Source organism: Schistocerca gregaria, chromosome 3, assembly GCF_023897955.1.
Source record: "Schistocerca gregaria isolate iqSchGreg1 chromosome 3, iqSchGreg1.2, whole genome shotgun sequence".
In the NCBI taxonomy this organism is placed as follows: domain Eukaryota; kingdom Metazoa; phylum Arthropoda; class Insecta; order Orthoptera; family Acrididae; genus Schistocerca; species Schistocerca gregaria.
In genome coordinates this window covers 313,872,001-313,895,632 of record NC_064922.1, presented here as the reverse complement: position 1 = coordinate 313,895,632, position 23,632 = coordinate 313,872,001, and the positions used below count along the sequence as shown (strand labels likewise).

The 23,632-nt window shown below is 44.7% G+C and overlaps 74 non-coding genes across 74 annotated transcripts; 24 read left to right on the top strand and 50 right to left on the bottom strand.

The window, feature by feature from the left end:
• Positions 1-54: 54 nt before the first annotated feature.
• On the top strand, positions 55-126 carry Trnaa-cgc (transfer RNA alanine (anticodon CGC)). Its single transcript has one exon. It is a non-coding gene; the product is annotated as a tRNA-Ala (tRNA).
• Positions 127-408: 282 nt separating this feature from the next.
• Positions 409-480, bottom strand: Trnac-gca (transfer RNA cysteine (anticodon GCA)). Its single transcript has one exon. It is a non-coding gene; the product is annotated as a tRNA-Cys (tRNA).
• A 317-nt stretch (positions 481-797) lies between these two features.
• Trnaw-cca (transfer RNA tryptophan (anticodon CCA)) lies at positions 798-869 on the bottom strand. The gene has a single exon. It is a non-coding gene; the product is annotated as a tRNA-Trp (tRNA).
• Positions 870-987: 118 nt separating this feature from the next.
• Trnaa-cgc (transfer RNA alanine (anticodon CGC)) lies at positions 988-1,059 on the top strand. Its single transcript has one exon. It is a non-coding gene; the product is annotated as a tRNA-Ala (tRNA).
• Positions 1,060-1,341: 282 nt separating this feature from the next.
• Trnac-gca (transfer RNA cysteine (anticodon GCA)) lies at positions 1,342-1,413 on the bottom strand. Its single transcript has one exon. It is a non-coding gene; the product is annotated as a tRNA-Cys (tRNA).
• A 317-nt stretch (positions 1,414-1,730) lies between these two features.
• On the bottom strand, positions 1,731-1,802 carry Trnaw-cca (transfer RNA tryptophan (anticodon CCA)). The gene has a single exon. It is a non-coding gene; the product is annotated as a tRNA-Trp (tRNA).
• Positions 1,803-1,920: 118 nt separating this feature from the next.
• Trnaa-cgc (transfer RNA alanine (anticodon CGC)) lies at positions 1,921-1,992 on the top strand. The gene has a single exon. It is a non-coding gene; the product is annotated as a tRNA-Ala (tRNA).
• Positions 1,993-2,274: 282 nt separating this feature from the next.
• On the bottom strand, positions 2,275-2,346 carry Trnac-gca (transfer RNA cysteine (anticodon GCA)). The gene has a single exon. It is a non-coding gene; the product is annotated as a tRNA-Cys (tRNA).
• A 317-nt stretch (positions 2,347-2,663) lies between these two features.
• Positions 2,664-2,735, bottom strand: Trnaw-cca (transfer RNA tryptophan (anticodon CCA)). The gene has a single exon. It is a non-coding gene; the product is annotated as a tRNA-Trp (tRNA).
• A 118-nt stretch (positions 2,736-2,853) lies between these two features.
• Trnaa-cgc (transfer RNA alanine (anticodon CGC)) lies at positions 2,854-2,925 on the top strand. Its single transcript has one exon. It is a non-coding gene; the product is annotated as a tRNA-Ala (tRNA).
• Positions 2,926-3,207: 282 nt separating this feature from the next.
• Positions 3,208-3,279, bottom strand: Trnac-gca (transfer RNA cysteine (anticodon GCA)). The gene has a single exon. It is a non-coding gene; the product is annotated as a tRNA-Cys (tRNA).
• Positions 3,280-3,596: 317 nt separating this feature from the next.
• On the bottom strand, positions 3,597-3,668 carry Trnaw-cca (transfer RNA tryptophan (anticodon CCA)). The gene has a single exon. It is a non-coding gene; the product is annotated as a tRNA-Trp (tRNA).
• Positions 3,669-3,786: 118 nt separating this feature from the next.
• Trnaa-cgc (transfer RNA alanine (anticodon CGC)) lies at positions 3,787-3,858 on the top strand. Its single transcript has one exon. It is a non-coding gene; the product is annotated as a tRNA-Ala (tRNA).
• A 282-nt stretch (positions 3,859-4,140) lies between these two features.
• Positions 4,141-4,212, bottom strand: Trnac-gca (transfer RNA cysteine (anticodon GCA)). Its single transcript has one exon. It is a non-coding gene; the product is annotated as a tRNA-Cys (tRNA).
• Positions 4,213-4,529: 317 nt separating this feature from the next.
• Positions 4,530-4,601, bottom strand: Trnaw-cca (transfer RNA tryptophan (anticodon CCA)). Its single transcript has one exon. It is a non-coding gene; the product is annotated as a tRNA-Trp (tRNA).
• Positions 4,602-4,719: 118 nt separating this feature from the next.
• Positions 4,720-4,791, top strand: Trnaa-cgc (transfer RNA alanine (anticodon CGC)). Its single transcript has one exon. It is a non-coding gene; the product is annotated as a tRNA-Ala (tRNA).
• A 282-nt stretch (positions 4,792-5,073) lies between these two features.
• On the bottom strand, positions 5,074-5,145 carry Trnac-gca (transfer RNA cysteine (anticodon GCA)). Its single transcript has one exon. It is a non-coding gene; the product is annotated as a tRNA-Cys (tRNA).
• A 317-nt stretch (positions 5,146-5,462) lies between these two features.
• On the bottom strand, positions 5,463-5,534 carry Trnaw-cca (transfer RNA tryptophan (anticodon CCA)). Its single transcript has one exon. It is a non-coding gene; the product is annotated as a tRNA-Trp (tRNA).
• Positions 5,535-5,652: 118 nt separating this feature from the next.
• On the top strand, positions 5,653-5,724 carry Trnaa-cgc (transfer RNA alanine (anticodon CGC)). The gene has a single exon. It is a non-coding gene; the product is annotated as a tRNA-Ala (tRNA).
• Positions 5,725-6,006: 282 nt separating this feature from the next.
• Trnac-gca (transfer RNA cysteine (anticodon GCA)) lies at positions 6,007-6,078 on the bottom strand. Its single transcript has one exon. It is a non-coding gene; the product is annotated as a tRNA-Cys (tRNA).
• A 317-nt stretch (positions 6,079-6,395) lies between these two features.
• Trnaw-cca (transfer RNA tryptophan (anticodon CCA)) lies at positions 6,396-6,467 on the bottom strand. Its single transcript has one exon. It is a non-coding gene; the product is annotated as a tRNA-Trp (tRNA).
• Positions 6,468-6,585: 118 nt separating this feature from the next.
• Positions 6,586-6,657, top strand: Trnaa-cgc (transfer RNA alanine (anticodon CGC)). Its single transcript has one exon. It is a non-coding gene; the product is annotated as a tRNA-Ala (tRNA).
• Positions 6,658-6,939: 282 nt separating this feature from the next.
• Trnac-gca (transfer RNA cysteine (anticodon GCA)) lies at positions 6,940-7,011 on the bottom strand. The gene has a single exon. It is a non-coding gene; the product is annotated as a tRNA-Cys (tRNA).
• Positions 7,012-7,328: 317 nt separating this feature from the next.
• On the bottom strand, positions 7,329-7,400 carry Trnaw-cca (transfer RNA tryptophan (anticodon CCA)). The gene has a single exon. It is a non-coding gene; the product is annotated as a tRNA-Trp (tRNA).
• Positions 7,401-7,518: 118 nt separating this feature from the next.
• Positions 7,519-7,590, top strand: Trnaa-cgc (transfer RNA alanine (anticodon CGC)). The gene has a single exon. It is a non-coding gene; the product is annotated as a tRNA-Ala (tRNA).
• A 282-nt stretch (positions 7,591-7,872) lies between these two features.
• On the bottom strand, positions 7,873-7,944 carry Trnac-gca (transfer RNA cysteine (anticodon GCA)). The gene has a single exon. It is a non-coding gene; the product is annotated as a tRNA-Cys (tRNA).
• Positions 7,945-8,261: 317 nt separating this feature from the next.
• Positions 8,262-8,333, bottom strand: Trnaw-cca (transfer RNA tryptophan (anticodon CCA)). Its single transcript has one exon. It is a non-coding gene; the product is annotated as a tRNA-Trp (tRNA).
• Positions 8,334-8,451: 118 nt separating this feature from the next.
• Trnaa-cgc (transfer RNA alanine (anticodon CGC)) lies at positions 8,452-8,523 on the top strand. The gene has a single exon. It is a non-coding gene; the product is annotated as a tRNA-Ala (tRNA).
• Positions 8,524-8,805: 282 nt separating this feature from the next.
• Trnac-gca (transfer RNA cysteine (anticodon GCA)) lies at positions 8,806-8,877 on the bottom strand. Its single transcript has one exon. It is a non-coding gene; the product is annotated as a tRNA-Cys (tRNA).
• A 317-nt stretch (positions 8,878-9,194) lies between these two features.
• On the bottom strand, positions 9,195-9,266 carry Trnaw-cca (transfer RNA tryptophan (anticodon CCA)). Its single transcript has one exon. It is a non-coding gene; the product is annotated as a tRNA-Trp (tRNA).
• Positions 9,267-9,384: 118 nt separating this feature from the next.
• On the top strand, positions 9,385-9,456 carry Trnaa-cgc (transfer RNA alanine (anticodon CGC)). Its single transcript has one exon. It is a non-coding gene; the product is annotated as a tRNA-Ala (tRNA).
• A 282-nt stretch (positions 9,457-9,738) lies between these two features.
• Positions 9,739-9,810, bottom strand: Trnac-gca (transfer RNA cysteine (anticodon GCA)). Its single transcript has one exon. It is a non-coding gene; the product is annotated as a tRNA-Cys (tRNA).
• A 317-nt stretch (positions 9,811-10,127) lies between these two features.
• Positions 10,128-10,199, bottom strand: Trnaw-cca (transfer RNA tryptophan (anticodon CCA)). Its single transcript has one exon. It is a non-coding gene; the product is annotated as a tRNA-Trp (tRNA).
• Positions 10,200-10,317: 118 nt separating this feature from the next.
• On the top strand, positions 10,318-10,389 carry Trnaa-cgc (transfer RNA alanine (anticodon CGC)). The gene has a single exon. It is a non-coding gene; the product is annotated as a tRNA-Ala (tRNA).
• Positions 10,390-10,671: 282 nt separating this feature from the next.
• Trnac-gca (transfer RNA cysteine (anticodon GCA)) lies at positions 10,672-10,743 on the bottom strand. The gene has a single exon. It is a non-coding gene; the product is annotated as a tRNA-Cys (tRNA).
• Positions 10,744-11,060: 317 nt separating this feature from the next.
• Positions 11,061-11,132, bottom strand: Trnaw-cca (transfer RNA tryptophan (anticodon CCA)). The gene has a single exon. It is a non-coding gene; the product is annotated as a tRNA-Trp (tRNA).
• Positions 11,133-11,250: 118 nt separating this feature from the next.
• On the top strand, positions 11,251-11,322 carry Trnaa-cgc (transfer RNA alanine (anticodon CGC)). Its single transcript has one exon. It is a non-coding gene; the product is annotated as a tRNA-Ala (tRNA).
• A 282-nt stretch (positions 11,323-11,604) lies between these two features.
• Trnac-gca (transfer RNA cysteine (anticodon GCA)) lies at positions 11,605-11,676 on the bottom strand. The gene has a single exon. It is a non-coding gene; the product is annotated as a tRNA-Cys (tRNA).
• A 317-nt stretch (positions 11,677-11,993) lies between these two features.
• Trnaw-cca (transfer RNA tryptophan (anticodon CCA)) lies at positions 11,994-12,065 on the bottom strand. The gene has a single exon. It is a non-coding gene; the product is annotated as a tRNA-Trp (tRNA).
• A 118-nt stretch (positions 12,066-12,183) lies between these two features.
• Trnaa-cgc (transfer RNA alanine (anticodon CGC)) lies at positions 12,184-12,255 on the top strand. The gene has a single exon. It is a non-coding gene; the product is annotated as a tRNA-Ala (tRNA).
• Positions 12,256-12,537: 282 nt separating this feature from the next.
• Positions 12,538-12,609, bottom strand: Trnac-gca (transfer RNA cysteine (anticodon GCA)). Its single transcript has one exon. It is a non-coding gene; the product is annotated as a tRNA-Cys (tRNA).
• Positions 12,610-12,926: 317 nt separating this feature from the next.
• Positions 12,927-12,998, bottom strand: Trnaw-cca (transfer RNA tryptophan (anticodon CCA)). Its single transcript has one exon. It is a non-coding gene; the product is annotated as a tRNA-Trp (tRNA).
• Positions 12,999-13,116: 118 nt separating this feature from the next.
• Trnaa-cgc (transfer RNA alanine (anticodon CGC)) lies at positions 13,117-13,188 on the top strand. The gene has a single exon. It is a non-coding gene; the product is annotated as a tRNA-Ala (tRNA).
• Positions 13,189-13,470: 282 nt separating this feature from the next.
• Positions 13,471-13,542, bottom strand: Trnac-gca (transfer RNA cysteine (anticodon GCA)). The gene has a single exon. It is a non-coding gene; the product is annotated as a tRNA-Cys (tRNA).
• A 317-nt stretch (positions 13,543-13,859) lies between these two features.
• Positions 13,860-13,931, bottom strand: Trnaw-cca (transfer RNA tryptophan (anticodon CCA)). The gene has a single exon. It is a non-coding gene; the product is annotated as a tRNA-Trp (tRNA).
• Positions 13,932-14,049: 118 nt separating this feature from the next.
• Positions 14,050-14,121, top strand: Trnaa-cgc (transfer RNA alanine (anticodon CGC)). Its single transcript has one exon. It is a non-coding gene; the product is annotated as a tRNA-Ala (tRNA).
• A 282-nt stretch (positions 14,122-14,403) lies between these two features.
• Positions 14,404-14,475, bottom strand: Trnac-gca (transfer RNA cysteine (anticodon GCA)). Its single transcript has one exon. It is a non-coding gene; the product is annotated as a tRNA-Cys (tRNA).
• Positions 14,476-14,792: 317 nt separating this feature from the next.
• Trnaw-cca (transfer RNA tryptophan (anticodon CCA)) lies at positions 14,793-14,864 on the bottom strand. Its single transcript has one exon. It is a non-coding gene; the product is annotated as a tRNA-Trp (tRNA).
• Positions 14,865-15,335: 471 nt separating this feature from the next.
• Trnac-gca (transfer RNA cysteine (anticodon GCA)) lies at positions 15,336-15,407 on the bottom strand. The gene has a single exon. It is a non-coding gene; the product is annotated as a tRNA-Cys (tRNA).
• A 317-nt stretch (positions 15,408-15,724) lies between these two features.
• Positions 15,725-15,796, bottom strand: Trnaw-cca (transfer RNA tryptophan (anticodon CCA)). The gene has a single exon. It is a non-coding gene; the product is annotated as a tRNA-Trp (tRNA).
• Positions 15,797-16,267: 471 nt separating this feature from the next.
• Positions 16,268-16,339, bottom strand: Trnac-gca (transfer RNA cysteine (anticodon GCA)). The gene has a single exon. It is a non-coding gene; the product is annotated as a tRNA-Cys (tRNA).
• A 317-nt stretch (positions 16,340-16,656) lies between these two features.
• Trnaw-cca (transfer RNA tryptophan (anticodon CCA)) lies at positions 16,657-16,728 on the bottom strand. The gene has a single exon. It is a non-coding gene; the product is annotated as a tRNA-Trp (tRNA).
• A 118-nt stretch (positions 16,729-16,846) lies between these two features.
• Trnaa-cgc (transfer RNA alanine (anticodon CGC)) lies at positions 16,847-16,918 on the top strand. The gene has a single exon. It is a non-coding gene; the product is annotated as a tRNA-Ala (tRNA).
• Positions 16,919-17,200: 282 nt separating this feature from the next.
• Trnac-gca (transfer RNA cysteine (anticodon GCA)) lies at positions 17,201-17,272 on the bottom strand. The gene has a single exon. It is a non-coding gene; the product is annotated as a tRNA-Cys (tRNA).
• A 317-nt stretch (positions 17,273-17,589) lies between these two features.
• On the bottom strand, positions 17,590-17,661 carry Trnaw-cca (transfer RNA tryptophan (anticodon CCA)). Its single transcript has one exon. It is a non-coding gene; the product is annotated as a tRNA-Trp (tRNA).
• Positions 17,662-17,779: 118 nt separating this feature from the next.
• Positions 17,780-17,851, top strand: Trnaa-cgc (transfer RNA alanine (anticodon CGC)). Its single transcript has one exon. It is a non-coding gene; the product is annotated as a tRNA-Ala (tRNA).
• Positions 17,852-18,133: 282 nt separating this feature from the next.
• On the bottom strand, positions 18,134-18,205 carry Trnac-gca (transfer RNA cysteine (anticodon GCA)). Its single transcript has one exon. It is a non-coding gene; the product is annotated as a tRNA-Cys (tRNA).
• A 317-nt stretch (positions 18,206-18,522) lies between these two features.
• On the bottom strand, positions 18,523-18,594 carry Trnaw-cca (transfer RNA tryptophan (anticodon CCA)). The gene has a single exon. It is a non-coding gene; the product is annotated as a tRNA-Trp (tRNA).
• Positions 18,595-18,712: 118 nt separating this feature from the next.
• On the top strand, positions 18,713-18,784 carry Trnaa-cgc (transfer RNA alanine (anticodon CGC)). Its single transcript has one exon. It is a non-coding gene; the product is annotated as a tRNA-Ala (tRNA).
• Positions 18,785-19,066: 282 nt separating this feature from the next.
• On the bottom strand, positions 19,067-19,138 carry Trnac-gca (transfer RNA cysteine (anticodon GCA)). The gene has a single exon. It is a non-coding gene; the product is annotated as a tRNA-Cys (tRNA).
• A 317-nt stretch (positions 19,139-19,455) lies between these two features.
• Positions 19,456-19,527, bottom strand: Trnaw-cca (transfer RNA tryptophan (anticodon CCA)). The gene has a single exon. It is a non-coding gene; the product is annotated as a tRNA-Trp (tRNA).
• Positions 19,528-19,645: 118 nt separating this feature from the next.
• Trnaa-cgc (transfer RNA alanine (anticodon CGC)) lies at positions 19,646-19,717 on the top strand. The gene has a single exon. It is a non-coding gene; the product is annotated as a tRNA-Ala (tRNA).
• A 281-nt stretch (positions 19,718-19,998) lies between these two features.
• On the bottom strand, positions 19,999-20,070 carry Trnac-gca (transfer RNA cysteine (anticodon GCA)). The gene has a single exon. It is a non-coding gene; the product is annotated as a tRNA-Cys (tRNA).
• A 317-nt stretch (positions 20,071-20,387) lies between these two features.
• Positions 20,388-20,459, bottom strand: Trnaw-cca (transfer RNA tryptophan (anticodon CCA)). The gene has a single exon. It is a non-coding gene; the product is annotated as a tRNA-Trp (tRNA).
• A 118-nt stretch (positions 20,460-20,577) lies between these two features.
• Positions 20,578-20,649, top strand: Trnaa-cgc (transfer RNA alanine (anticodon CGC)). Its single transcript has one exon. It is a non-coding gene; the product is annotated as a tRNA-Ala (tRNA).
• Positions 20,650-20,931: 282 nt separating this feature from the next.
• Trnac-gca (transfer RNA cysteine (anticodon GCA)) lies at positions 20,932-21,003 on the bottom strand. The gene has a single exon. It is a non-coding gene; the product is annotated as a tRNA-Cys (tRNA).
• A 317-nt stretch (positions 21,004-21,320) lies between these two features.
• On the bottom strand, positions 21,321-21,392 carry Trnaw-cca (transfer RNA tryptophan (anticodon CCA)). The gene has a single exon. It is a non-coding gene; the product is annotated as a tRNA-Trp (tRNA).
• Positions 21,393-21,510: 118 nt separating this feature from the next.
• Trnaa-cgc (transfer RNA alanine (anticodon CGC)) lies at positions 21,511-21,582 on the top strand. Its single transcript has one exon. It is a non-coding gene; the product is annotated as a tRNA-Ala (tRNA).
• Positions 21,583-21,864: 282 nt separating this feature from the next.
• Positions 21,865-21,936, bottom strand: Trnac-gca (transfer RNA cysteine (anticodon GCA)). Its single transcript has one exon. It is a non-coding gene; the product is annotated as a tRNA-Cys (tRNA).
• A 317-nt stretch (positions 21,937-22,253) lies between these two features.
• Positions 22,254-22,325, bottom strand: Trnaw-cca (transfer RNA tryptophan (anticodon CCA)). Its single transcript has one exon. It is a non-coding gene; the product is annotated as a tRNA-Trp (tRNA).
• Positions 22,326-22,443: 118 nt separating this feature from the next.
• Trnaa-cgc (transfer RNA alanine (anticodon CGC)) lies at positions 22,444-22,515 on the top strand. Its single transcript has one exon. It is a non-coding gene; the product is annotated as a tRNA-Ala (tRNA).
• Positions 22,516-22,797: 282 nt separating this feature from the next.
• Trnac-gca (transfer RNA cysteine (anticodon GCA)) lies at positions 22,798-22,869 on the bottom strand. Its single transcript has one exon. It is a non-coding gene; the product is annotated as a tRNA-Cys (tRNA).
• Positions 22,870-23,186: 317 nt separating this feature from the next.
• Trnaw-cca (transfer RNA tryptophan (anticodon CCA)) lies at positions 23,187-23,258 on the bottom strand. The gene has a single exon. It is a non-coding gene; the product is annotated as a tRNA-Trp (tRNA).
• A 118-nt stretch (positions 23,259-23,376) lies between these two features.
• Positions 23,377-23,448, top strand: Trnaa-cgc (transfer RNA alanine (anticodon CGC)). The gene has a single exon. It is a non-coding gene; the product is annotated as a tRNA-Ala (tRNA).
• The last annotated feature ends 184 nt before the right edge of the window (positions 23,449-23,632 follow it).

Here is a 23,632-nt window from a genome sequence, read left to right as displayed (position 1 = left end):
AAATAATGACAGTAGGATCCACGAGAGACTCTTCCCAGATGTACTTGCTCTGGCGGGGGTGTAACTCAGTGGTAGAGTGTCTGCTTCGCATGCAGAAAGTCCTGGGTTCAAATCCCAGCTCCTCCAATTTTTGTTTCTCCGTGCAGCAGTATATGAAAACTTTTGCCTAGCACCATATTCTATCAAATTCAGCGTACAAGATTCTTCCCCAAGCAAGTGGATTTCTTACAGTTCGACGCCTTAGCGGGAGGACGATGACCTGCAAGACCCTGGCCTGCGATCCCCCCATTGAAATGTTGCTCCAAAGCCTTCGGTATGGCGTGCGGAGTGCATCTCAATCATTTCAAACATGTATTTGCAACTAAATGCGACAATCGTTATTTGTTTTTTCAAGATACTGAAAAATGAAGGGGGCACCCGGGATTGAACCGGGGACCTCTCGATCTGCAGTCGAATGCTCTACGACTGAGCTATACCCCCTTTCACAAACTTTCTATCCCCATAACTTAAGGAAAATTATTATACTCTGTCTGGCTAAAGACGTCTAATCGAGCAAAATATTGCGTAATCATTATCTCTCAGTTATATATTAGCGTTAAACGATATAAATAACAAAAATATTAGACACTTCGCGCCTGGAGAAAGTGCGAGTCGGCGCCTTCACCTTAATGTCAGAATGCGAAAATTCACTAGTAGCTTTTTTCAAGCAGGTTCTGTTCGTCCGTTCTCTGTAATCGTTTGGTATCTGATTAAATTGACATACTCGTCCATGGCTTCCGTAAACGAAAATTTCACTGTGACCCCGACGTGATTTGAACACGCAACCTTCTGATCTGGAGTCAGACGCGCTACCGTTGCGCCACGGAGTCGACGCTGCTAAGCACTTATCATGAATAGGTTCCTCGAACACTTACTGTACCGTTCAAACCTAAGAAATAATGACAGTAGGATCCACGAGAGACTCTTCCCAGATGTACTTGCTCTGGCGGGGGTGTAACTCAGTGGTAGAGTGTCTGCTTCGCATGCAGAAAGTCCTGGGTTCAAATCCCAGCTCCTCCAATTTTTGTTTCTCCGTGCAGCAGTATATGAAAACTTTTGCCTAGCACCATATTCTATCAAATTCAGCGTACAAGATTCTTCCCCAAGCAAGTGGATTTCTTACAGTTCGACGCCTTAGCGGGAGGACGATGACCTGCAAGACCCTGGCCTGCGATCCCCCCATTGAAATGTTGCTCCAAAGCCTTCGGTATGGCGTGCGGAGTGCATCTCAATCATTTCAAACACGTATTTGCAACTAAATGCGACAATCGTTATTTGTTTGTTCAAGATACTGAAAAATGAAGGGGGCACCCGGGATTGAACCGGGGACCTCTCGATCTGCAGTCGAATGCTCTACGACTGAGCTATACCCCCTTTCACAAACTTTCTATCCCCATAACTTAAGGAAAATTGTTATACTCTGTCTGGCTAAAGACGTCTAATCGAGCAAAATATTGCGTAATCATTATCTCTCAGTTATATATTAGCGTTAAACGATATAAATAACAAAAATATTAGACACTTCGTGCCTGGAGAAAGTGCGAGTCGGCGCCTTCACCTTAATGTCAGAATGCGAAAATTCACTAGTAGCTTTTTTCAAGCAGGTTCTGTTCGTCCGTTCTCTGTAATCGTTTGGTATCTGATTAAATTGACATACTCGTCCATGGCTTCCGTAAACGAAAATTTCACTGTGACCCCGACGTGATTTGAACACGCAACCTTCTGATCTGGAGTCAGACGCGCTACCGTTGCGCCACGGAGTCGACGCTGCTAAGCTCTTATCATGAATAGGTTCCTCGAACACTTACTGTACCGTTCAAACCTAAGAAATAATGACAGTAGGATCCACGAGAGACTCTTCCCAGATGTACTTGCTCTGGCGGGGGTGTAACTCAGTGGTAGAGTGTCTGCTTCGCATGCAGAAAGTCCTGGGTTCAAATCCTAGCTCCTCCAATTTTTGTTTCTCCGTGCAGCAGTATATGAAAACTTTTGCCTAGCACCATATTCTATCAAATTCAGCGTACAAGATTCTTCCCCAAGCAAGTGGATTTCTTACAGTTCGACGCCTTAGCGGGAGGACGATGACCTGCAAGACCCTGGCCTGCGATCCCCCCATTGAAATGTTGCTCCAAAGCCTTCGGTATGGCGTGCGGAGTGCATCTCAATCATTTCAAACATGTATTTGCAACTAAATGCGACAATCGTTATTTGTTTTTTCAAGATACTGAAAAATGAAGGGGGCACCCGGGATTGAACCGGGGACCTCTCGATCTGCAGTCGAATGCTCTACGACTGAGCTATACCCCCTTTCACAAACTTTCTATCCCCATAACTTAAGGAAAATTGTTATACTCTGTCTGGCTAAAGACGTCTAATCGAGCAAAATATTGCGTAATCATTATCTCTCAGTTATATATTAGCGTTAAACGATATAAATAACAAAAATATTAGACACTTCGCGCCTGGAGAAAGTGCGAGTCGGCGCCTTCACCTTAATGTCAGAATGCGAAAATTCACTAGTAGCTTTTTTCAAGCAGGTTCTGTTCGTCCGTTCTCTGTAATCGTTTGGTATCTGATTAAATTGACATACTCGTCCATGGCTTCCGTAAACGAAAATTTCACTGTGACCCCGACGTGATTTGAACACGCAACCTTCTGATCTGGAGTCAGACGCGCTACCGTTGCGCCACGGAGTCGACGCTGCTAAGCTCTTATCATGAATAGGTTCCTCGAACACTTACTGTACCGTTCAAACCTAAGAAATAATGACAGTAGGATCCACGAGAGACTCTTCCCAGATGTACTTGCTCTGGCGGGGGTGTAACTCAGTGGTAGAGTGTCTGCTTCGCATGCAGAAAGTCCTGGGTTCAAATCCCAGCTCCTCCAATTTTTGTTTCTCCGTGCAGCAGTATATGAAAACTTTTGCCTAGCACCATATTCTATCAAATTCAGCGTACAAGATTCTTCCCCAAGCAAGTGGATTTCTTACAGTTCGACGCCTTAGCGGGAGGACGATGACCTGCAAGACCCTGGCCTGCGATCCCCCCATTGAAATGTTGCTCCAAAGCCTTCGGTATGGCGTGCGGAGTGCATCTCAATCATTTCAAACATGTATTTGCAACTAAATGCGACAATCGTTATTTGTTTTTTCAAGATACTGAAAAATGAAGGGGGCACCCGGGATTGAACCGGGGACCTCTCGATCTGCAGTCGAATGCTCTACGACTGAGCTATACCCCCTTTCACAAACTTTCTATCCCCATAACTTAAGGAAAATTATTATACTCTGTCTGGCTAAAGACGTCTAATCGAGCAAAATATTGCGTAATCATTATCTCTCAGTTATATATTAGCGTTAAACGATATAAATAACAAAAATATTAGACACTTCGCGCCTGGAGAAAGTGCGAGTCGGCGCCTTCACCTTAATGTCAGAATGCGAAAATTCACTAGTAGCTTTTTTCAAGCAGGTTCTGTTCGTCCGTTCTCTGTAATCGTTTGGTATCTGATTAAATTGACATACTCGTCCATGGCTTCCGTAAACGAAAATTTCACTGTGACCCCGACGTGATTTGAACACGCAACCTTCTGATCTGGAGTCAGACGCGCTACCGTTGCGCCACGGAGTCGACGCTGCTAAGCTCTTATCATGAATAGGTTCCTCGAACACTTACTGTACCGTTCAAACCTAAGAAATAATGACAGTAGGATCCACGAGAGACTCTTCCCAGATGTACTTGCTCTGGCGGGGGTGTAACTCAGTGGTAGAGTGTCTGCTTCGCATGTAGAAAGTCCTGGGTTCAAATCCCAGCTCCTCCAATTTTTGTTTCTCCGTGCAGCAGTATATGAAAACTTTTGCCTAGCACCATATTCTATCAAATTCAGCGTACAAGATTCTTCCCCAAGCAAGTGGATTTCTTACAGTTCGACGCCTTAGCGGGAGGACGATGACCTGCAAGACCCTGGCCTGCGATCCCCCCATTGAAATGTTGCTCCAAAGCCTTCGGTATGGCGTGCGGAGTGCATCTCAATCATTTCAAACATGTATTTGCAACTAAATGCGACAATCGTTATTTGTTTTTTCAAGATACTGAAAAATGAAGGGGGCACCCGGGATTGAACCGGGGACCTCTCGATCTGCAGTCGAATGCTCTACGACTGAGCTATACCCCCTTTCACAAACTTTCTGTCCCCATAACTTAAGGAAAATTGTTATACTCTGTCTGGCTAAAGACGTCTAATCGAGCAAAATATTGCGTAATCATTATCTCTCAGTTATATATTAGCGTTAAACGATATAAATAACAAAAATATTAGACACTTCGCGCCTGGAGAAAGTGCGAGTCGGCGCCTTCACCTTAATGTCAGAATGCGAAAATTCACTAGTAGCTTTTTTCAAGCAGGTTCTGTTCGTCCGTTCTCTGTAATCGTTTGGTATCTGATTAAATTGACATACTCGTCCATGGCTTCCGTAAACGAAAATTTCACTGTGACCCCGACGTGATTTGAACACGCAACCTTCTGATCTGGAGTCAGACGCGCTACCGTTGCGCCACGGAGTCGACGCTGCTAAGCTCTTATCATGAATAGGTTCCTCGAACACTTACTGTACCGTTCAAACCTAAGAAATAATGACAGTAGGATCCACGAGAGACTCTTCCCAGATGTACTTGCTCTGGCGGGGGTGTAACTCAGTGGTAGAGTGTCTGCTTCGCATGCAGAAAGTCCTGGGTTCAAATCCCAGCTCCTCCAATTTTTGTTTCTCCGTGCAGCAGTATATGAAAACTTTTGCCTAGCACCATATTCTATCAAATTCAGCGTACAAGATTCTTCCCCAAGCAAGTGGATTTCTTACAGTTCGACGCCTTAGCGGGAGGACGATGACCTGCAAGACCCTGGCCTGCGATCCCCCCATTGAAATGTTGCTCCAAAGCCTTCGGTATGGCGTGCGGAGTGCATCTCAATCATTTCAAACATGTATTTGCAACTAAATGCGACAATCGTTATTTGTTTTTTCAAGATACTGAAAAATGAAGGGGGCACCCGGGATTGAACCGGGGACCTCTCGATCTGCAGTCGAATGCTCTACGACTGAGCTATACCCCCTTTCACAAACTTTCTATCCCCATAACTTAAGGAAAATTATTATACTCTGTCTGGCTAAAGACGTCTAATCGAGCAAAATATTGCGTAATCATTATCTCTCAGTTATATATTAGCGTTAAACGATATAAATAACAAAAATATTAGACACTTCGCGCCTGGAGAAAGTGCGAGTCGGCGCCTTCACCTTAATGTCAGAATGCGAAAATTCACTAGTAGCTTTTTTCAAGCAGGTTCTGTTCGTCCGTTCTCTGTAATCGTTTGGTATCTGATTAAATTGACATACTCGTCCATGGCTTCCGTAAACGAAAATTTCACTGTGACCCCGACGTGATTTGAACACGCAACCTTCTGATCTGGAGTCAGACGCGCTACCGTTGCGCCACGGAGTCGACGCTGCTAAGCTCTTATCATGAATAGGTTCCTCGAACACTTACTGTACCGTTCAAACCTAAGAAATAATGACAGTAGGATCCACGAGAGACTCTTCCCAGATGTACTTGCTCTGGCGGGGGTGTAACTCAGTGGTAGAGTGTCTGCTTCGCATGCAGAAAGTCCTGGGTTCAAATCCCAGCTCCTCCAATTTTTGTTTCTCCGTGCAGCAGTATATGAAAACTTTTGCCTAGCACCATATTCTATCAAATTCAGCGTACAAGATTCTTCCCCAAGCAAGTGGATTTCTTACAGTTCGACGCCTTAGCGGGAGGACGATGACCTGCAAGACCCTGGCCTGCGATCCCCCCATTGAAATGTTGCTCCAAAGCCTTCGGTATGGCGTGCGGAGTGCATCTCAATCATTTCAAACATGTATTTGCAACTAAATGCGACAATCGTTATTTGTTTTTTCAAGATACTGAAAAATGAAGGGGGCACCCGGGATTGAACCGGGGACCTCTCGATCTGCAGTCGAATGCTCTACGACTGAGCTATACCCCCTTTCACAAACTTTCTATCCCCATAACTTAAGGAAAATTGTTATACTCTGTCTGGCTAAAGACGTCTAATCGAGCAAAATATTGCGTAATCATTATCTCTCAGTTATATATTAGCGTTAAACGATATAAATAACAAAAATATTAGACACTTCGCGCCTGGAGAAAGTGCGAGTCGGCGCCTTCACCTTAATGTCAGAATGCGAAAATTCACTAGTAGCTTTTTTCAAGCAGGTTCTGTTCGTCCGTTCTCTGTAATCGTTTGGTATCTGATTAAATTGACATACTCGTCCATGGCTTCCGTAAACGAAAATTTCACTGTGACCCCGACGTGATTTGAACACGCAACCTTCTGATCTGGAGTCAGACGCGCTACCGTTGCGCCACGGAGTCGACGCTGCTAAGCTCTTATCATGAATAGGTTCCTCGAACACTTACTGTACCGTTCAAACCTAAGAAATAATGACAGTAGGATCCACGAGAGACTCTTCCCAGATGTACTTGCTCTGGCGGGGGTGTAACTCAGTGGTAGAGTGTCTGCTTCGCATGCAGGAAGTCCTGGGTTCAAATCCCAGCTCCTCCAATTTTTGTTTCTCCGTGCAGCAGTATATGAAAACTTTTGCCTAGCACCATATTCTATCAAATTCAGCGTACAAGATTCTTCCCCAAGCAAGTGGATTTCTTACAGTTCGACGCCTTAGCGGGAGGACGATGACCTGCAAGACCCTGGCCTGCGATCCCCCCATTGAAATGTTGCTCCAAAGCCTTCGGTATGGCGTGCGGAGTGCATCTCAATCATTTCAAACATGTATTTGCAACTAAATGCGACAATCGTTATTTGTTTTTTCAAGATACTGAAAAATGAAGGGGGCACCCGGGATTGAACCGGGGACCTCTCGATCTGCAGACGAATGCTCTACAACTGAGCTATACCCCCTTTCACAAACTTTCTATCCCCATAACTTAAGGAAAATTGTTATACTCTGTCTGGCTAAAGACGTCTAATCGAGCAAAATATTGCGTAATCATTATCTCTCAGTTATATATTAGCGTTAAACGATATAAATAACAAAAATATTAGACACTTCGCGCCTGGAGAAAGTGCGAGTCGGCGCCTTCACCTTAATGTCAGAATGCGAAAATTCACTAGTAGCTTTTTTCAAGCAGGTTCTGTTCGTCCGTTCTCTGTAATCGTTTGGTATCTGATTAAATTGACATACTCGTCCATGGCTTCCGTAAACGAAAATTTCACTGTGACCCCGACGTGATTTGAACACGCAACCTTCTGATCTGGAGTCAGACGCGCTACCGTTGCGCCACGGAGTCGACGCTGCTAAGCTCTTATCATGAATAGGTTCCTCGAACACTTACTGTACCGTTCAAACCTAAGAAATAATGACAGTAGGATCCACGAGAGACTCTTCCCAGATGTACTTGCTCTGGCGGGGGTGTAACTCAGTGGTAGAGTGTCTGCTTCGCATGCAGAAAGTCCTGGGTTCAAATCCCAGCTCCTCCAATTTATGTTTCTCCGTGCAGCAGTATATGAAAACTTTTGCCTAGCACCATATTCTATCAAATTCAGCGTACAAGATTCTTCCCCAAGCAAGTGGATTTCTTACAGTTCGACGCCTTAGCGGGAGGACGATGACCTGCAAGACCCTGGCCTGCGATCCCCCCATTGAAATGTTGCTCCAAAGCCTTCGGTATGGCGTGCGGAGTGCATCTCAATCATTTCAAACATGTATTTGCAACTAAATGCGACAATCGTTATTTGTTTTTTCAAGATACTGAAAAATGAAGGGGGCACCCGGGATTGAACCGAGGACCTCTCGATCTGCAGTCGAATGCTCTACGACTGAGCTATACTCCCTTTCACAAACTTTCTATCCCCATAACTTAAGGAAAATTGTTATACTCTGTCTGGCTAAAGACGTCTAATCGAGCAAAATATTGCGTAATCATTATCTCTCAGTTATATATTAGCGTTAAACGATATAAATAACAAAAATATTAGACACTTCGCGCCTGGAGAAAGTGCGAGTCGGCGCCTTCACCTTAATGTCAGAATGCGAAAATTCACTAGTAGCTTCTTTCAAGCAGGTTCTGTTCGTCCGTTCTCTGTAATCGTTTGGTATCTGATTAAATTGACATACTCGTCCATGGCTTCCGTAAACGAAAATTTCACTGTGACCCCGACGTGATTTGAACACGCAACCTTCTGATCTGGAGTCAGACGCACTACCGTTGCGCCACGGAGTCGACGCTGCTAAGCTCTTATCATGAATAGGTTCCTCGAACACTTACTGTACCGTTCAAACCTAAGAAATAATGACAGTAGGATCCACGAGAGACTCTTCCCAGATGTACTTGCTCTGGCGGGGGTGTAACTCAGTGGTAGAGTGTCTGCTTCGCATGCAGAAAGTCCTGGGTTCAAATCCCAGCTCCTCCAATTTTTGTTTCTCCGTGCAGCAGTATATGAAAACTTTTGCCTAGCACCATATTCTATCAAATTCAGCGTACAAGATTCTTCCCCAAGCAAGTGGATTTCTTACAGTTCGACGCCTTAGCGGGAGGACGATGACCTGCAAGACCCTGGCCTGCGATCCCCCCATTGAAATGTTGCTCCAAAGCCTTCGGTATGGCGTGCGGAGTGCATCTCAATCATTTCAAACATGTATTTGCAACTAAATGCGACAATCGTTATTTGTTTTTTCAAGATACTGAAAAATGAAGGGGGCACCCGGGATTGAACCGGGGACCTCTCGATCTGCAGTCGAATGCTCTACGACTGAGCTATACCCCCTTTCACAAACTTTCTATCCCCATAACTTAAGGAAAATTGTTATACTCTGTCTGGCTAAAGACGTCTAATCGAGCAAAATATTGCGTAATCATTATCTCTCAGTTATATATTAGCGTTAAACGATATAAATAACAAAAATATTAGACACTTCGCGCCTGGAGAAAGTGCGAGTCGGCGCCTTCACCTTAATGTCAGAATGCGAAAATTCACTAGTAGCTTTTTTCAAGCAGGTTCTGTTCGTCCGTTCTCTGTAATCGTTTGGTATCTGATTAAATTGACATACTCGTCCATGGCTTCCGTAAACGAAAATTTCACTGTGACCCCGACGTGATTTGAACACGCAACCTTCTGATCTGGAGTCAGACGCGCTACCGTTGCGCCACGGAGTCGACGCTGCTAAGCTCTTATCATGAATAGGTTCCTCGAACACTTACTGTACCGTTCAAACCTAAGAAATAATGACAGTAGGATCCACGAGAGACTCTTCCCAGATGTACTTGCTCTGGCGGGGGTGTAACTCAGTGGTAGAGTGTCTGCTTCGCATGCAGAAAGTCCTGGGTTCAAATCCCAGCTCCTCCAATTTTTGTTTCTCCGTGCAGCAGTATATGAAAACTTTTGCCTAGCACCATATTCTATCAAATTCAGCGTACAAGATTCTTCCCCAAGCAAGTGGATTTCTTACAGTTCGACGCCTTAGCGGGAGGACGATGACCTGCAAGACCCTGGCCTGCGATCCCCCCATTGAAATGTTGCTCCAAAGCCTTCGGTATGGCGTGCGGAGTGCATCTCAATCATTTCAAACATGTATTTGCAACTAAATGCGACAATCGTTATTTGTTTTTTCAAGATACTGAAAAATGAAGGGGGCACCCGGGATTGAACCGGGGACCTCTCGATCTGCAGTCGAATGCTCTACGACTGAGCTATACCCCCTTTCACAAACTTTCTATCCCCATAACTTAAGGAAAATTGTTATACTCTGTCTGGCTAAAGACGTCTAATCGAGCAAAATATTGCGTAATCATTATCTCTCAGTTATATATTAGCGTTAAACGATATAAATAACAAAAATATTAGACACTTCGCGCCTGGAGAAAGTGCGAGTCGGCGCCTTCACCTTAATGTCAGAATGCGAAAATTCACTAGTAGCTTCTTTCAAGCAGGTTCTGTTCGTCCGTTCTCTGTAATCGTTTGGTATCTGATTAAATTGACATACTCGTCCATGGCTTCCGTAAACGAAAATTTCACTGTGACCCCGACGTGATTTGAACACGCAACCTTCTGATCTGGAGTCAGACGCGCTACCGTTGCGCCACGGAGTCGACGCTGCTAAGCTCTTATCATGAATAGGTTCCTCGAACACTTACTGTACCGTTCAAACCTAAGAAATAATGACAGTAGGATCCACGAGAGACTCTTCCCAGATGTACTTGCTCTGGCGGGGGTGTAACTCAGTGGTAGAGTGTCTGCTTCGCATGCAGAAAGTCCTGGGTTCAAATCCCAGCTCCTCCAATTTTTGTTTCTCCGTGCAGCAGTATATGAAAACTTTTGCCTAGCACCATATTCTATCAAATTCAGCGTACAAGATTCTTCCCCAAGCAAGTGGATTTCTTACAGTTCGACGCCTTAGCGGGAGGACGATGACCTGCAAGACCCTGGCCTGCGATCCCCCCATTGAAATGTTGCTCCAAAGCCTTCGGTATGGCGTGCGGAGTGCATCTCAATCATTTCAAACATGTATTTGCAACTAAATGCGACAATCGTTATTTGTTTTTTCAAGATACTGAAAAATGAAGGGGGCACCCGGGATTGAACCGGGGACCTCTCGATCTGCAGTCGAATGCTCTACGACTGAGCTATACCCCCTTTCACAAACTTTCTATCCCCATAACTTAAGGAAAATTGTTATACTCTGTCTGGCTAAAGACGTCTAATCGAGCAAAATATTGCGTAATCATTATCTCTCAGTTATATATTAGCGTTAAACGATATAAATAACAAAAATATTAGACACTTCGCGCCTGGAGAAAGTGCGAGTCGGCGCCTTCACCTTAATGTCAGAATGCGAAAATTCACTAGTAGCTTCTTTCAAGCAGGTTCTGTTCGTCCGTTCTCTGTAATCGTTTGGTATCTGATTAAATTGACATACTCGTCCATGGCTTCCGTAAACGAAAATTTCACTGTGACCCCGACGTGATTTGAACACGCAACCTTCTGATCTGGAGTCAGACGCGCTACCGTTGCGCCACGGAGTCGACGCTGCTAAGCTCTTATCATGAATAGGTTCCTCGAACACTTACTGTACCGTTCAAACCTAAGAAATAATGACAGTAGGATCCACGAGAGACTCTTCCCAGATGTACTTGCTCTGGCGGGGGTGTAACTCAGTGGTAGAGTGTCTGCTTCGCATGCAGGAAGTCCTGGGTTCAAATCCCAGCTCCTCCAATTTTTGTTTCTCCGTGCAGCAGTATATGAAAACTTTTGCCTAGCACCATATTCTATCAAATTCAGCGTACAAGATTCTTCCCCAAGCAAGTGGATTTCTTACAGTTCGACGCCTTAGCGGGAGGACGATGACCTGCAAGACCCTGGCCTGCGATCCCCCCATTGAAATGTTGCTCCAAAGCCTTCGGTATGGCGTGCGGAGTGCATCTCAATCATTTCAAACATGTATTTGCAACTAAATGCGACAATCGTTATTTGTTTTTTCAAGATACTGAAAAATGAAGGGGGCACCCGGAATTGAACCGGGGACCTCTCGATCTGCGGTCGAATGCTCTACGACTGAGCTATACCCCCTTTCACAAACTTTCTATCCCCATAACTTAAGGAAAATTGTTATACTCTGTCTGGCTAAAGACGTCTAATCGAGCAAAATATTGCGTAATCATTATCTCTCAGTTATATATTAGCGTTAAACGATATAAATAACAAAAATATTAGACACTTCGCGCCTGGAGAAAGTGCGAGTCGGCGCCTTCACCTTAATGTCAGAATGCGAAAATTCACTAGTAGCTTCTTTCAAGCAGGTTCTGTTCGTCCGTTCTCTGTAATCGTTTGGTATCTGATTAAATTGACATACTCGTCCATGGCTTCCGTAAACGAAAATTTCACTGTGACCCCGACGTGATTTGAACACGCAACCTTCTGATCTGGAGTCAGACGCGCTACCGTTGCGCCACGGAGTCGACGCTGCTAAGCTCTTATCATGAATAGGTTCCTCGAACACTTACTGTACCGTTCAAACCTAAGAAATAATGACAGTAGGATCCACGAGAGACTCTTCCCAGATGTACTTGCTCTGGCGGGGGTGTAACTCAGTGGTAGAGTGTCTGCTTCGCATGCAGAAAGTCCTGGGTTCAAATCCCAGCTCCTCCAATTTTTGTTTCTCCGTGCAGCAGTATATGAAAACTTTTGCCTAGCACCATATTCTATCAAATTCAGCGTACAAGATTCTTCCCCAAGCAAGTGGATTTCTTACAGTTCGACGCCTTAGCGGGAGGACGATGACCTGCAAGACCCTGGCCTGCGATCCCCCCATTGAAATGTTGCTCCAAAGCCTTCGGTATGGCGTGCGGAGTGCATCTCAATCATTTCAAACATGTATTTGCAACTAAATGCGACAATCGTTATTTGTTTTTTCAAGATACTGAAAAATGGAGGGGGCACCCGGGATTGAACCGGGGACCTCTCGATCTGCAGTCGAATGCTCTACGACTGAGCTATACCCCCTTTCACAAACTTTCTATCCCCATAACTTAAGGAAAATTGTTATACTCTGTCTGGCTAAAGACGTCTAATCGAGCAAAATATTGCGTAATCATTATCTCTCAGTTATATATTAGCGTTAAACGATATAAATAACAAAAATATTAGACACTTCGCGCCTGGAGAAAGTGCGAGTCGGCGCCTTCACCTTAATGTCAGAATGCGAAAATTCACTAGTAGCTTTTTTCAAGCAGGTTCTGTTCGTCCGTTCTCTGTAATCGTTTGGTATCTGATTAAATTGACATACTCGTCCATGGCTTCCGTAAACGAAAATTTCCCTGTGACCCCGACGTGATTTGAACACGCAACCTTCTGATCTGGAGTCAGACGCGCTACCGTTGCGCCACGGAGTCGACGCTGCTAAGCTCTTATCATGAATAGGTTCCTCGAACACTTACTGTACCGTTCAAACCTAAGAAATAATGACAGTAGGATCCACGAGAGACTCTTCCCAGATGTACTTGCTCTGGCGGGGGTGTAACTCAGTGGTAGAGTGTCTGCTTCGCATGCAGAAAGTCCTGGGTTCAAATCCCAGCTCCTCCAATTTTTGTTTCTCCGTGCAGCAGTATATGAAAACTTTTGCCTAGCACCATATTCTATCAAATTCAGCGTACAAGATTCTTCCCCAAGCAAGTGGATTTCTTACAGTTCGACGCCTTAGCGGGAGGACGATGACCTGCAAGACCCTGGCCTGCGATCCCCCCATTGAAATGTTGCTCCAAAGCCTTCGGTATGGCGTGCGGAGTGCATCTCAATCATTTCAAACATGTATTTGCAACTAAATGCGACAATCGTTATTTGTTTTTTCAAGATACTGAAAAATGGAGGGGGCACCCGGGATTGAACCGGGGACCTCTCGATCTGCAGTCGAATGCTCTACGACTGAGCTATACCACCTTTCACAAACTTTCTATCCCCATAACTTAAGGAAAATTGTTATACTCTGTCTGGCTAAAGACGTCTAATCGAGCAAAATATTGCGTAATCATTATCTCTCAGTTATATATTAGCGTTAAACGATATAAATAACAAAAATATTAGACACTTCGCGCCTGGAGAAAGTGCGAGTCGGCGCCTTCACCTTAATGTCAGAATGCGAAAATTCACTAGTAGCTTCTTTCAAGCAGGTTCTATTCGTCCGTTCTCTGTAATCGTTTGGTATCTGATTAAATTGACATACTCGTCCATGGCTTCCGTAAACGAAAATTTCACTGTGACCCCGACGTGATTTGAACACGCAACCTTCTGATCTGGAGTCAGACGCGCTACCGTTGCGCCACGGAGTCGACGCTGCTAAGCTCTTATCATGAATAGGTTCCTCGAACACTTACTGTACCGTTCAAACCTAAGAAATAATGACAGTAGGATCCACGAGAGACTCTTCCCAGATGTACTTGCTCTGGCGGGGGTGTAACTCAGTGGTAGAGTGTCTGCTTCGCATGCAGAAAGTCCTGGGTTCAAATCCCAGCTCCTCCAATTTTTGTTTCTCCGTGCAGCAGTATATGAAAACTTTTGCCTAGCACCATATTCTATCAAATTCAGCGTACAAGATTCTTCCCCAAGCAAGTGGATTTCTTACAGTTCGACGCCTTAGCGGGAGGACGATGACCTGCAAGACCCTGGCCTGCGATCCCCCCATTGAAATGTTGCTCCAAAGCCTTCGGTATGGCGTGCGGAGTGCATCTCAATCATTTCAAACATGTATTTGCAACTAAATGCGACAATCGTTATTTGTTTTTTCAAGATACTGAAAAATGAAGGGGGCACCCGGGATTGAACCGGGGACCTCTCGATCTGCAGTCGAATGCTCTACGACTGAGCTATACCCCCTTTCACAAACTTTCTATCCCCATAACTTAAGGAAAATTGTTATACTCTGTCTGGCTAAAGACGTCTAATCGAGCAAAATATTGCGTAATCATTATCTCTCAGTTATATATTAGCGTTAAACGATATAAATAACAAAAATATTAGACATTTCGCTCCTGGAGAAAGTGCGAGTCGGCGCCTTCACCTTAATGTCAGAATGCGAAAATTCACTAGTAGCTTTTTTCAAGCAGGTTCTGTTCGTCCGTTCTCTGTAATCGTTTGGTATCTGATTAAATTGACATACTCGTCCATGGCTTCCGTAAACGAAAATTTCACTGTGACCCCGACGTGATTTGAACACGCAACCTTCTGATCTGGAGTCAGACGCGCTACCGTTGCGCCACGGAGTCGACGCTGCTAAGCTCTTATCATGAATAGGTTCCTCGAACACTTACTGTACCGTTCAAACCTAAGAAATAATGACAGTAGGATCCACGAGAGACTCTTCCCAGATGTACTTGCTCTGCCGGGGGGTAACTCAGTGGTAGAGTGTCTGCTTCGCATGCAGAAAGTCCTGGGTTCAAATCCCAGCTCCTCCAATTTTTGTTTCTCCGTGCAGCAGTATATGAAAACTTTTGCCTAGCACCATATTCTATCAAATTCAGCGTACAAGATTCTTCCCCAAGCAAGTGGATTTCTTACAGTTCGACGCCTTAGCGGGAGGACGATGACCTGCAAGACCCTGGCCTGCGATCCCCCCATTGAAATGTTGCTCCAAAGCCTTCGGTATGGCGTGCGGAGTGCATCTCAATCATTTCAAACATGTATTTGCAACTAAATGCGACAATCGTTATTTGTTTTTTCAAGATACTGAAAAATGAAGGGGGCACCCGGGATTGAACCGGGGACCTCTCGATCTGCAGTCGAATGCTCTACGACTGAGCTATACCCCCTTTCACAAACTTTCTATCCCCATAACTTAAGGAAAATTGTTATACTCTGTCTGGCTAAAGACGTCTAATCGAGCAAAATATTGCGTAATCATTATCTCTCAGTTATATATTAGCGTTAAACGATATAAATAACAAAAATATTAGACACTTCGCGCCTGGGGAAAGTGCGAGTCGGCGCCTTCACCTTAATGTCAGAATGCGAAAATTCACTAGTAGCTTTTTTCAAGCAGGTTCTGTTCGTCCGTTCTCTGTAATCGTTTGGTATCTGATTAAATTGACATACTCGTCCATGGCTTCCGTAAACGAAAATTTCACTGTGACCCCGACGTGATTTGAACACGCAACCTTCTGATCTGGAGTCAGACGGGCTACCGTTGCGCCATGGAGTCGACGCTGCTAAGCTCTTATCATGAATAGGTTCCTCGAACACTTACTGTACCGTTCAAACCTAAGAAATAATGACAGTAGGATCCACGAGAGACTCTTCCCAGATGTACTTGCTCTGGCGGGGGGTAACTCAGTGGTAGAGTGTCTGCTTCGCATGCAGAAAGTCCTGGGTTCAAATCCCAGCTCCTCCAATTTTTGTTTCTCCGTGCAGCAGTATATGAAAACTTTTGCCTAGCACCATATTCTATCAAATTCAGCGTACAAGATTCTTCCCCAAGCAAGTGGATTTCTTACAGTTCGACGCCTTAGCGGGAGGACGATGACCTGCAAGACCCTGGCCTGCGATCCCCCCATTGAAATGTTGCTCCAAAGCCTTCGGTATGGCGTGCGGAGTGCATCTCAATCATTTCAAACATGTATTTGCAACTAAATGCGACAATCGTTATTTGTTTTTTCAAGATACTGAAAAATGAAGGGGGCACCCGGGATTGAACCGGGGACCTCTCGATCTGCAGTCGAATGCTCTACGACTGAGCTATACCCCCTTTCACAAACTTTCTATCCCCATAACTTAAGGAAAATTGTTATACTCTGTCTGGCTAAAGACGTCTAATCGAGCAAAATATTGCGTAATCATTATCTCTCAGTTATATATTAGCGTTAAACGATATAAATAACAAAAATATTAGACACTTCGCGCCTGGGGAAAGTGCGAGTCGGCGCCTTCACCTTAATGTCAGAATGCGAAAATTCACTAGTAGCTTTTTTCAAGCAGGTTCTGTTCGTCCGTTCTCTGTAATCGTTTGGTATCTGATTAAATTGACATACTCGTCCATGGCTTCCGTAAACGAAAATTTCACTGTGACCCCGACGTGATTTGAACACGCAACCTTCTGATCTGGAGTCAGACGCGCTACCGTTGCGCCACGGAGTCGACGCTGCTAAGCTCTTATCATGAATAGGTTCCTCGAACACTTACTGTACCGTTCAAACCTAAGAAATAATGACAGTAGGATTCACGAGAGACTCTTCCCAGATGTACTTGCTCTGGCGGGGGTGTAACTCAGTGGTAGAGTGTCTGCTTCGCATGCAGAAAGTCCTGGGTTCAAATCCCAGCTCCTCCAATTTTTGTTTCTCCGTGCAGCAGTATATGAAAACTTTTGCCTAGCACCATATTCTATCAAATTCAGCGTACAAGATTCTTCCCCAAGCAAGTGGATTTCTTACAGTTCGACGCCTTAGCGGGAGGACGATGACCTGCAAGACCCTGGCCTGCGATCCCCCCATTGAAATGTTGCTTCAAAGCCTTCGGTATGGCGTGCGGAGTGCATCTCAATCATTTCAAACATGTATTTGCAACTAAATGCGACAATCGTTATTTGTTTTTTCAAGATACTGAAAAATGAAGGGGGCACCCGGGATTGAACCGGGGACCTTTCGATCTGCAGTCGAATGCTCTACGACTGAGCTATACCCCCTTTCACAAACTTTCTATCCCCATAACTTAAGGAAAATTGTTATACTCTGTCTGGCTAAAGACGTCTAATCGAGCAAAATATTGCGTAATCATTATCTCTCAGTTATATATTAGCGTTAAACGATATAAATAACAAAAATATTAGACACTTCGCGCCTGGGGAAAGTGCGAGTCGGCGCCTTCACCTTAATGTCAGAATGCGAAAATTCACTAGTAGCTTTTTTCAAGCAGGTTCTGTTCGTCCGTTCTCTGTAATCGTTTGGTATCTGATTAAATTGACATACTCGTCCATGGCTTCCGTAAACGAAAATTTCACTGTGACCCCGCCGTGATTTGAACACGCAACCTTCTGATCTGGAGTCAGACGCGCTACCGTTGCGCCACGGAGTCGACGCTGCTAAGCTCTTATCATGAATAGGTTCCTCGAACACTTACTGTACCGTTCAAACCTAAGAAATAATGACAGTAGGATCCACGAGAGACTCTTCCCAGATGTACTTGCTCTGGCGGGGGTGTAACTCAGTGGTAGAGTGTCTGCTTCGCATGCAGAAAGTCCTGGGTTCAAATCCCAGCTCCTCCAATTTTTGTTTCTCCGTGCAGCAGTATATGAAAACTTTTGCCTAGCACCATATTCTATCAAATTCAGCGTACAAGATTCTTCCCCAAGCAAGTGGATTTCTTACAGTTCGACGCCTTAGCGGGAGGACGATGACCTGCAAGACCCTGGCCTGCGATCCCCCCATTGAAATGTTGCTCCAAAGCCTTCGGTATGGCGTGCGGAGTGCATCTCAATCATTTCAAACATGTATTTGCAACTAAATGCGACAATCGTTATTTGTTTTTTCAAGATACTGAAAAATGAAGGGGGCACCCGGGATTGAACCGGGGACCTCTCGATCTGCAGTCGAATGCTCTACGACTGAGCTATACCCCCTTTCACAAACTTTCTATCCCCATAACTTAAGGAAAATTGTTATACTCTGTCTGGCTAAAGACGTCTAATCGAGCAAAATATTGCGTAATCATTATCTCTCAGTTATATATTAGCGTTAAACGATATAAATAACAAAAATATTAGACACTTCGCGCCTGGGGAAAGTGCGAGTCGGCGCCTTCACCTTAATGTCAGAATGCGAAAATTCACTAGTAGCTTTTTTCAAGCAGGTTCTGTTCGTCCGTTCTCTGTAATCGTTTGGTATCTGATTAAATTGACATACTCGTCCATGGCTTCCGTAAACGAAAATTTCACTGTGACCCCGACGTGATTTGAACACGCAACCTTCTGATCTGGAGTCAGACGCGCTACCGTTGCGCCACGGAGTCGACGCTGCTAAGCTCTTATCATGAATAGGTTCCTCGAACACTTACTGTACCGTTCAAACCTAAGAAATAATGACAGTAGGATCCACGAGAGACTCTTCCCAGATGTACTTGCTCTGGCGGGGGTGTAACTCAGTGGTAGAGTGTCTGCTTCGCATGCAGAAAGTCCTGGGTTCAAATCCCAGCTCCTCCAATTTTTGTTTCTCCGTGCAGCAGTATATGAAAACTTTTGCCTAGCACCATATTCTATCAAATTCAGCGTACAAGATTCTTCCCCAAGCAAGTGGATTTCTTACAGTTCGACGCCTTAGCGGGAGGACGATGACCTGCAAGACCCTGGCCTGCGATCCCCCCATTGAAATGTTGCTCCAAAGCCTTCGGTATGGCGTGCGGAGTGCATCTCAATCATTTCAAACATGTATTTGCAACTAAATGCGACAATCGTTATTTGTTTTTTCAAGATACTGAAAAATGAAGGGGGCACCCGGGATTGAACCGGGGACCTCTCGATCTGCAGTCGAATGCTCTACGACTGAGCTATACCCCCTTTCACAAACTTTCTATCCCCATAACTTAAGGAAAATTGTTATACTCTGTCTGGCTAAAGACGTCTAATCGAGCAAAATATTGCGTAATCATTATCTCTCAGTTATATATTAGCGTTAAACGATATAAATAACAAAAATATTAGACACTTCGCGCCTGGAGAAAGTGCGAGTCGGCGCCTTCACCTTAATGTCAGAATGCGAAAATTCACTAGTAGCTTTTTTCAAGCAGGTTCTGTTCGTCCGTTCTCTGTAATCGTTTGGTATCTGATTAAATTGACATACTCGTCCATGGCTTCCGTAAACGAAAATTTCACTGTGACCCCGACGTGATTTGAACACGCAACCTTCTGATCTGGAGTCAGACGCGCTACCGTTGCGCCACGGAGTCGACGCTGCTAAGCTTTTATCATGAATAGGTTCCTCGAACACTTACTGTACCGTTCAAACCTAAGAAATAATGACAGTAGGATCCACGAGAGACTCTTCCCAGATGTACTTGCTCTGGCGGGGGTGTAACTCAGTGGTAGAGTGTCTGCTTCGCATGCAGAAAGTCCTGGGTTCAAATCCCAGCTCCTCCAATTTTTGTTTCTCCGTGCAGCAGTATATGAAAACTTTTGCCTAGCACCATATTCTATCAAATTCAGCGTACAAGATTCTTCCCCAAGCAAGTGGATTTCTTACAGTTCGACGCCTTAGCGGGAGGACGATGACCTGCAAGACCCTGGCTTGCGATCCCCCCATTGAAATGTTGCTCCAAAGCCTTCGGTATGGCGTGCGGAGTGCATCTCAATCATTTCAAACATGTATTTGCAACTAAATGCGACAATCGTTATTTGTTTTTCAAGATACTGAAAAATGAAGGGGGCACCCGGGATTGAACCGGGGATCTCTCGATCTGCAGTCGAATGCTCTACGACTGAGCTATACCCCCTTTCACAAACTTTCTATCCCCATAACTTAAGGAAAATTGTTATACTCTGTCTGGCTAAAGACGTCTAATCGAGCAAAATATTGCGTAATCATTATCTCTCAGTTATATATTAGCGTTAAACGATATAAATAACAAAAATATTAGACACTTCGCGCCTGGAGAAAGTGCGAGTCGGCGCCTTCACCTTAATGTCAGAATGCGAAAATTCACTAGTAGCTTTTTTCAAGCAGGTTCTGTTCGTCCGTTCTCTGTAATCGTTTGGTATCTGATTAAATTGACATACTCGTCCACGGCTTCCGTAAACGAAAATTTCACTGTGACCCCGACGTGATTTGAACACGCAACCTTCTGATCTGGAGTCAGACGCGCTACCGTTGCGCCACGGAGTCGACGCTGCTAAGCTCTTATCATGAATAGGTTCCTCGAACACTTACTGTACCGTTCAAACCTAAGAAATAATGACAGTAGGATCCACGAGAGACTCTTCCCAGATGTACTTGCTCTGGCGGGGGTGTAACTCAGTGGTAGAGTGTCTGCTTCGCATGCAGAAAGTCCTGGGTTCAAATCCCAGCTCCTCCAATTTTTGTTTCTCCGTGCAGCAGTATATGAAATCTTTTGCCTAGCACCATATTCTATCAAATTCAGCGTACAAGATTCTTCCCCAAGCAAGTGGATTTCTTACAGTTCGACGCCTTAGCGGGAGGACGATGACCTGCAAGACCCTGGCCTGCGATCCCCCCATTGAAATGTTGCTCCAAAGCCTTCGGTATGGCGTGCGGAGTGCATCTCAATCATTTCAAACATGTATTTGCAACTAAATGCGACAATCGTTATTTGTTTTTTCAAGATACTGAAAAATGAAGGGGGCACCCGGGATTGAACCGGGGACCTCTCGATCTGCAGTCGAATGCTCTACGACTGAGCTATACCCCCTTTCACAAACTTTCTACCCCCATAACTTAAGGAAAATTGTTATACTCTGTCTGGCTAAAGACGTCTAATCGAGCAAAATATTGCGTAATCATTATCTCTCAGTTATATATTAGCGTTAAACGATATAAATAACAAAAATATTAGACACTTCGCGCCTGGAGAAAGTGCGAGTCGGCGCCTTCACCTTAATGGCAGAATGCGAAAATTCACTAGTAGCTTTTTTCAAGCAGGTTCTGTTCGTCCGTTCTCTGTAATCGTTTGGTATCTGATTAAATTGACATACTCGTCCATGGCTTCCGTAAACGAAAATTTCACTGTGACCCCGACGTGATTTGAACACGCAACCTTCTGATCTGGAGTCAGACGCGCTACCGTTGCGCCACGGAGTCGACGCTGCTAAGCTCTTATCATGAATAGGTTCCTCGAACACTTACTGTACCGTTCAAACCTAAGAAATAATGACAGTAGGATCCACGAGAGACTCTTCCCAGATGTACTTGCTCTGGCGGGGGTGTAACTCAGTGGTAGAGTGTCTGCTTCGCATGCAGAAAGTCCTGGGTTCAAATCCCAGCTCCTCCAATTTTTGTTTCTCCGTGCAGCAGTATATGAAAACTTTTGCCTAGCACCATATTCTATCAAATTCAGCGTACAAGATTCTTCCCTAAGCAAGTGGATTTCTTACAGTTCGACGCCTTAGCGGGAGGACGATGACCTGCAAGACCCTGGCCTGCGATCCCCCCATTGAAATGTTGCTCCAAAGCCTTCGGTATGGCGTGCGGAGTGCATCTCAATCATTTCAAACATGTATTTGCAACTAAATGCGACAATCGTTATTTGTTTTTTCAAGATACTGAAAAATGAAGGGGGCACCCGGGATTGAACCGGGGACCTCTCGATCTGCAGTCGAATGCTCTACGACTGAGCTATACCCCCTTTCACAAACTTTCTATCCCCATAACTTAAGGAAAATTGTTATACTCTGTCTGGCTAAAGACGTCTAATCGAGCAAAATATTGCGTAATCATTATCTCTCAGTTATATATTAGCGTTAAACGATATAAATAACAAAAATATTAGACACTTCGCGCCTGGAGAAAGTGCGAGTCGGCGCCTTCACCTTAATGTCAGAATGCGAAAATTCACTAGTAGCTTTTTTCAAGCAGGTTCTGTTCGTCCGTTCTCTGTAATCGTTTGGTATCTGATTAAATTGACATACTCGTACATGGCTTCCGTAAACAAAAATTTCACTGTGACCCCGACGTGATTTGAACACGCAACCTTCTGATCTGGAGTCAGACGCGCTACCGTTGCGCCACGGAGTCGACGCTGCTAAGCTCTTATCATGAATAGGTTCCTCGAACACTTACTGTACCGTTCAAACCTAAGAAATAATGACAGTAGGATACACGAGAGACTCTTCCCAGATGTACTTGCTCTGGCGGGGGTGTAACTCAGTGGTAGAGTGTCTGCTTCGCATGCAGAAAGTCCTGGGTTCAAATCCCAGCTCCTCCAATTTTTGTTTCTCCGTGCAGCAGTATATGAAAACTTTTGCCTAGCACCATATTCTATCAAATTCAGCGTACAAGATTCTTCCCCAAGCAAGTGGATTTCTTACAGTTCGACGCCTTAGCGGGAGGACGATGACCTGCAAGACCCTGGCCTGCGATCCCCCCATTGAAATGTTGCTCCAAAGCCTTCGGTATGGCGTGCGGAGTGCATCTCAATCATTTCAAACATGTATTTGCAACTAAATGCGACAATCGTTATTTGTTTTTTCAAGATACTGAAAAATGAAGGGGGCACCCGGGATTGAACCGGGGACCTCTCGATCTGCAGTCGAATGCTCTACGACTGAGCTATACCCCCTTTCACAAACTTTCTACCCCCATAACTTAAGGAAAATTGTTATACTCTGTCTGGCTAAAGACGTCTAATCGAGCAAAATATTGCGTAATCATTATCTCTCAGTTATATATTAGCGTTAAACGATATAAATAACAAAAATATTAGACACTTCGCGCCTGGAGAAAGTGTGAGTCGGCGCCTTCACCTTAATGTCAGAATGCGAAAATTCACTAGTAGCTTTTTTCAAGCAGGTTCTGTTCGTCCGTTCTCTGTAATCGTTTGGTATCTGATTAAATTGACATACTCGTCCATGGCTTCCGTAAACGAAAATTTCACTGTGACCCCGACGTGATTTGAACACGCAACCTTCTGATCTGGAGTCAGACGCGCTACCGTTGCGCCACGGAGTCGACGCTGCTAAGCTCTTATCATGAATAGGTTCCTCGAACACTTACTGTACCGTTCAAACCTAAGAAATAATGACAGTAGGATCCACGAGAGACTCTTCCCAGATGTACTTGCTCTGGCGGGGGTGTAACTCAGTGGTAGAGTGTCTGCTTCGCATGCAGAAAGTCCTGGGTTCAAATCCCAGCTCCTCCAATTTTTGTTTCTCCGTGCAGCAGTATATGAAAACTTTTGCCTAGCACCATATTCTATCAAATTCAGCGTACAAGATTCTTCCCCAAGCAAGTGGATTTCTTACAGTTCGACGCCTTAGCGGGAGGACGATGACCTGCAAGACCCTGGCCTGCGATCCCCCCATTGAAATGTTGCTCCAAAGCCT